Source organism: Seriola dumerili, unplaced genomic scaffold (assembly GCF_002260705.1).
Source record: "Seriola dumerili isolate Sdu_G_001 unplaced genomic scaffold, Sdu_1.0 BDQW01000686.1, whole genome shotgun sequence".
NCBI classification, from domain to species: Eukaryota; Metazoa; Chordata; class Actinopteri; order Carangiformes; family Carangidae; genus Seriola; species Seriola dumerili.
In genome coordinates, this window is record NW_019174941.1 from 577,553 (window position 1) to 584,687 (window position 7,135).

A 7,135-nucleotide genomic window follows, 5' to 3' on the forward strand; every position below is an offset into this window, starting at 1 on the left:
GGCATAAAAAGTTATGAAAACGTCATAGTATATTATGGCATAAAAAGTCATAATATAGTAAGGCATAAAAAGTCATAAAAAATTCATAGTAGAGTAAGGCATAAAAAGTCATAAAAAGGACATAGTATAGTAAGGCATAAAAAGTCATAAAAATGTCATAGTACAGAAAGGCATAAAAAGTTATAAAAACGTCATAGTATAGTATGGCATAAAAAGTCATAGTATAGTAAGGCATAAAAAGTCATAAAAACGTCATAGTATCGTAAGGCATAAAAAGTCATAAAAACGACATAGTATAGTAAGGCATAAAAAGTCATAGGATAGTAAGTCATAAAAAGTCCGTATAATATGGCATAAAAAGTCATAGTATAATAAGGAAAAAATCAATAAAAACGTCATAGTATAGTAAGGCATAAGAAGTCATAATATAGTAAGGCATAAATGTCATAAGAATAATAAGTCATAGTACAGTAAGGCATAAAATGCCATAAAAATGTCATAGTATAGTAAGGTGTAAAAAGTCATAGTATAATATGGCATAAAAAGTCATAAAAACGACATAGTATAGTAAGGCATAAAAAGTCATAGGATAGTAAGTCATAAAAAGTCCGTATAATATGGCATAAAAAGGCATAGTATAATAAGGAAAAAATCAATAAAAACGTCCTAGTATAGTAAGGCATAAGAAGTCATAGGATAGTAAGTCATAAAAAGTCCGTATAATATGGCATAAAAAGGCATAGTATAATAAGGAAAAAATCAATAAAAACGTCCTAGTATAGTAAGGCATAAGAAGTCATAATATAGTAAGGCATAAATGTCATAAGAATAATAAGTCATAGTACAGTAAGGCATAAAATGCCATAAAAATGTCATAGTATAGTAAGGTGTAAAAAGTCATAGTATAATATGGCATAAAAAGTGATAAAAACGACATAATATAGAAAAGCATAAAAAGTCATAAAAACGTCATAATACAGTTAGGCATAAAAAGTCATAGTATAAAATGGCATAAAAAGTCATAAAAATGACATCGTATAGTAAGGCATAAGAAGTCATAGGATAGTAAGTCATAAAAAGTCATAAAAAAGTCATAGTATAGTAAGGCATAAAAAGTCATAGGATAGTAAGTCATAAAAAGTCATGGTATAATATGGCATAAAAATTCATAAAAAGTCATAGTATATTAAGGCATAAAAAGTCATAGGATAGTAAGGCATAAAAAGTCATAGTATAGTAAGGCATAAAAAGTCATAAAAGAGACATAGTATAGTAAGGCTTAAAAAGCCATAAAAAGGGCATAGTATGGTAAGGCATAAAAAGTCATAAAAACATCATAGTATAGTAAGGAAAAAAAAATCATAAAAACGTCATAGTATAGTAAGGCATAAAAAGTCATGAAAACGTTGTAGTATAGTAAGGCATAAAAAGTCATAAAAATGACATAGCACAGTAAGGCGTAAAAAGTCATATTATAGTAAGGCATAAAAAGTCATAAAAAGGGCATAGTATAGTAAGGCGTAAAAAGTCATAAAAATGTCATAGTATAGTGAGGTATAAAAAGTCATAGTATAGTAAGGCATAAAAAGTCATAGTATAGTAAGGCATAAAAAGTCATAAAAAGGGCACAGTATAGTACGGCAAAAAAAATCATAAAAATGTCCTAGTATAGTAAGGCATAAGAAGTCATAATATAGCAAGGCATAAAAGGTCATAAGAATAATAAGTCATTGTACAGTAAGGCATAAAATGCCATAAAAATGTCAAAAGGGCACAGTATAGTACGGCAAAAAAAATCATAAAAATGTCCTAGTATAGTAAGGCATAAGAAGTCATAATATAGCAAGGCATAAAAGGTCATAAGAATAATAAGTCATTGTACAGTAAGGCATAAAATGCCATAAAAATGTCATAGTATAGTAAGGCTTAAAAAGTCATAAAAAGAGCATAGTATAGAATGGCAAAAAAAATCATAAAAACGTCATAGTATAATAAGGCATAAAAAGCCATGAAAACGTCATAGTATAGTAAGGCATAAAAAGTAATAACATAGTAAGGCATAAAAAGTCATAAAAACGTCATAGTGTAGTTAGGCATAAAAGTCATAAAAACGTCATAGTATAGTAAGGCATAAAAAGTCATAGGATAGTAAGTCATAAAAAGTCATAATATAAAATGGCATAAAAAGTCATAAAAACGTCATAATATAGTAAGGTATAAAAAGTCGTAGGATAGTAAGTCATAAAAACTCATAAAAATGACATAGTATAGTAAGGCAAAAAAAGTCATAAAAACGACATAGTATAGTCAGGCATAAAAAGCTTTAAAAACGTCATAGTATAGTAAGGCATAGAAAGTCATATTATAGTGATGCATAAAAAGTCATAAAAACGTCATAGTATAATAATGCATAAACAGTCATAAAAACAACACAGTATAGTAAGGCATAAAAATGTCATAGTATAGTAAGGTATAATAAGTCATCGTATAGTAAGGCATAAAAAGTCATAGAATAGTAAGGCATAAAAAGTCTTAAAAACGACATAGTATAGTAAGGCATAAAAAGTCATAAAAACTCCCTAATATAGTAAGGCATAAAAAGTCATAGAATAGTAAGGCATAAAAAGTCTTAATAACATCACAGTATAGTAAGACATAAAACGTCATAGTATAGTAAGCATAAAAAGTCATAAAAACGTAGTATAGTAAGGCATAAAAAGTCATAGTATATTAAGTCATAAAAAGTCATAAAAATTACATAGTATAGTAAGGCATAAAATGTCATAAAAACGTCATAGTATATTAAGCCATAAAAAGTCATAAAAAGTCATAGTATAGTGAGGCATAAAAAGTCATAAAAAGGGCATAGTATAGTATGGAAAAAAAAATCATAAAAACATCATAGTATAATAAGGCATAAAAAGCCATAAAAACGTCATAGTATAGTAAGGCATAAAAAGTAATAACATAGTAAGGCATAAAAAGTCATAAAAACGTCATAGTGTAGTTAGGCATAAAAGTCATAAAAACATCATAGTATAGTAAGGCATAAAAAGTCATAGGATAGTAAGTCATAAAAAGTCATAATACAATATGGCATAAAAAGTCATAAAAACTCATAGTATAGTAAGGTATAAAAAGTCATAAAAAGTCAGAAAAATGTCATATTATAGTAAGGCATAAAAAGTCATAAAAACGTCCTAGTATAGTAAGGCATAAAAAGTCATAGTATAGTAAGTCACAAAAAATCATAAAAATGACATAGTATAGTAAGGCAAAAAAAGTCATAAAAACGACATAGTATAGTCAGGCATAAAAAGCTTTAAAAACGTCATAGTATAGTAAGGCATAGAAAGTCATATTATAGTGATGCATAAAAAGTCATAAAAACGTCATAGTATAATAATGCATAAACAGTCATAAAAACAACACAGTATAGTAAGGCATAAAAATGTCATAGTATAGTAAGGTATAAAAAGTCATCGTATAGTAAGGCATAAAAAGTCATAGTATAGTAAGGCATAAAAAGTCATAATATATTAAGGCATAAAAAGTCATAAAAACTCCATAGTATAGTAAGGCATAAAAAGTCATAGAATAGTAAGGCATAAAAAGTCATAAAAACATCACAGTATAGTAAGACATAAAACGTCATAGTATAGTAAGCATAAAAAGTCATAAAAACGTAGTATAGTAAGGCATAAAAAGTCATAGTATATTAAGTCATAAAAAGTCATTAAAATTACATAGTATAGTAATGCAAAAAATGTTTTAAAAACGTCATAGTATAGTAAGGCATAAAAACGTCATAAAAATGTCATAGTATAGTAAGGTATAAAACGTCATAAAAACGTCATAGTACAGTAAGGCATAAAAAGTCACAGTATAGTTAACCACAAAAACGTCAAAGAACGTCAAAGTATAGTAAGGTATAAAAATGTCAAAAAACGTCATAGTATAGTACGGGTAAAAAACTACAGAAAACGTCATAGGATCCTAAGATATAAAATGTCATAGTATAGTAAAGCATAAAAACATCAAAGAACATCATAGTAGAGTAAGGCAAAAAATCAAAACGTCATAATAAATTCAGACATAAAACTTCATGTTCCAGTAAGGTATACAAACGTCATAGTCTAATAAGGCATGAAAATGTCAAAAAATCTCATAGTATAGTAAAGCATAAAAACGTCGAAGAACGTCACAGTATAGTAAGGCATAAAAATGTCAAAAAAAATCATAGTAAGGCAAGGCATACAACATCATAGCATAGTAAGTCATAAAACATCTATTAAGGCATAAAAACAATAAAAAAACGTCATAATATAGTAAAGTATAATGTAAAAGTCTTCTAATAAAGCATAAAAATGTCACAAAAAATGTCATAATATAGTAAGACATAAAATGTCATAAAAACATCAAAAAATATCATAGTAGAGTAATGCAAAAAATGTCAAAAAACTCATAGTATAAATAAATTGTCATATTGTAAGGTATAAAAATTTCTTAGTATAGTAAGGCATAAAAAAGTTAAAGTATTCTTGGTGATTTTTTCCTAGGAATTTTTGGCAGAAAGTCATATGTTAGTTACTAGTGTGATATTCTCACATGATGTGAGCCTTCAGATAATCCCGCCCTTTCAGTCAATCAAATAATAGCATGCGTGAATGGGTTGTCTTGGAGACATAGCCTTTTTGAGGGCACATTGGAATGATTTAATATGACTTCACTCCAAACATGGTGCGAACGAGTTCACTCAAATATTGGTAGCGACTATTCTGTCTTCCCAAAATATTGGTAGGGACATTTCACTACCGTCCATATGCAAAACTATGCCATTGATCTCTTAACAGGTTATTTGTGTTTAGCTATCCAACATCATATCAAGTGAATCCTACAAAATAGTCCCATGCCACATTAAGTGTAGAAACCTTGTTATATTGTCTATGGTAGAAACAGATGTAAATTAATCTGGTGGTGTAGCTGCTTAGATGACTTTTTGCTGCTCATTTCCTATTTATATTTTATTTGTTTGTACGGTGTGGTTCTCCCTCTGCAGAATGACTGCAGTTACAGGTGTTTTGTTTTGTTTTTTGTACTGTAATATTTTGACAGAAAAAGTATTACTAGTGGTAGTTAGAGATGTTTAACAGTTAGAGATGTTACAATACTCTGTTACAATTACTGACAGAGAAGATTTTGGACCTGTTCATTTTCTCATCAAGTCTCGGTTGTGGTGGAAACAGAATGAGCAGAATAGTCAGTGAGCTTTTGGAAGTTTTGGACCACATCCAAAGGGAAGTAACTGGAGGGCATTGTTACCAGGTTCACAGGAGGCAACCTTACTTTCAGTACAATGGTGCGTTTGATTGTTTTCCTCCATTAAACTACTGCAATCAAGGCCAGTAATATAAACCCCAGCTCTTTTGTACAGCTGCAGTTATTTTTTTTGTGACCATGGTTTAAAAAAAACTCATGCAGTATAGCTAAAGCACAAACTTTATGCCCTTTAAACCCTGACTTTGTATATGTTAGCCATTTAAGGTAACTGCTTTTCTAGTGTCTGGATGAAGTAGAGACAGCAACATCAACAATGCCAGGTCAGTAATATCCAGAGTCTCTATGCAGCATTTCGCAAACAATCTCATTCACCCCCAGCAAATTGCCAATGAGTCTTTCAGACTTCCACAGTGATCTCTGCCAACAAGAACCCTGACCCTAACCATGCCTCTCCCAAGCACTGCCTCCTATCCAGAGGGTATGTCCTCAAAGTGGTCTCTTTCACCTTCTTGTCTATTTCATCGACAATTAATTGCTGCAGTTCCCATCTTTGAGAAGATCCAGCGGTCATCTGCTCTGACTTGCCAGTGCTTCTCTGTTCAGTCAGCATTGCCAACCTAACCTGGAAGACCTCTTGTCTAGCATGACAGATTCCCTCAGCACCAGTGAGTGAAGCTGTAAAAACACCCTACATCAAATTGGCAGGCTATTCAGAACTGCACACGGTACTGATAGCTCCCAGGAAATTTACAGTGCCAATGCCTGACGAAGATCTCTGCAGGGCTCAAACTTTGCTCTGTTAAATGAAATGTACTGAGAGCTTTTAGCACAGGGAGCAGATCCTTTATCTGACAAAATTAGAAGCAAAAAACATCACACTAGTGGATTAATCTATGAATGAAACCGACAGATTAATCTGGTCATCATTCATTTTTCACTTTATTTGCTGATAAACACAAAAACATCAACATCTACAAAGAGCAGGATGGATACAGTAGCTAAGATGGATCAGAATGATCTTGTACAAGTACAGTAAAAGACGACAGAAAATGGGCACTTAAAAAGAGAAAGACTGAGCACTTCTAGATGATATTCAAATAGTAATACAGTGTGTCTGGTTTAAATCTAGTCTCCACTCTTTGACTATCCAACAGACTTATCTGCCTTGTCCTCATCCATGAAGAATGACAACACTTAGTGTTTAGCTCTGTGAACATTCCCTCATCTTAACTTCATTATTTCATCTCCTCTTATGATGTTCATTAATGGTCCATTAGCACTGACAGTTTTTGCTTTTCCATGGAAAAAATATAACGTGTGTAGGAAGGTTTTGGTTCAGCCACAAGTTTCATGCTTTATGATCTGAAAATGTGTTTGATATTTCATCTCTTATTGTGTGCTCTGTGAGTTTATGTGTTTGTATGTGAGAAAACAGATAGGATATGCCTGACTTTGCCACACTTCCAGAGATGATTGGGACACCACAGAGAATGAACCACACACAAACACAGAAGACACAGGGAAATACACACACTTGTATTAGCTACTGCCTCTGCCCTCTGGATTTCTCTCTGCTGTGGTAGTTTATCTTAATAAACGGGCTGTTTGCTTGCCCTTTTTGTCCTAAATAAGCTGCCCCGAGGCAAAATGAAGATTTTTTTTTTTTTTTTAGATATTTCGTCACAGGTCAGTGACAGGATTTTGGAGAATCAACTGTTCAGCGACTCATCTAATATCAGAACTGCAGACCTTATTTGAGCAAACAAACATTTGATTCATTGCCTCTGTGTGTGTGTGTATGTGTGTGTGTGTGTGTGTGTGTGTGTGTGTGTGTGTGTGTGTGTGTGTGTGTGTG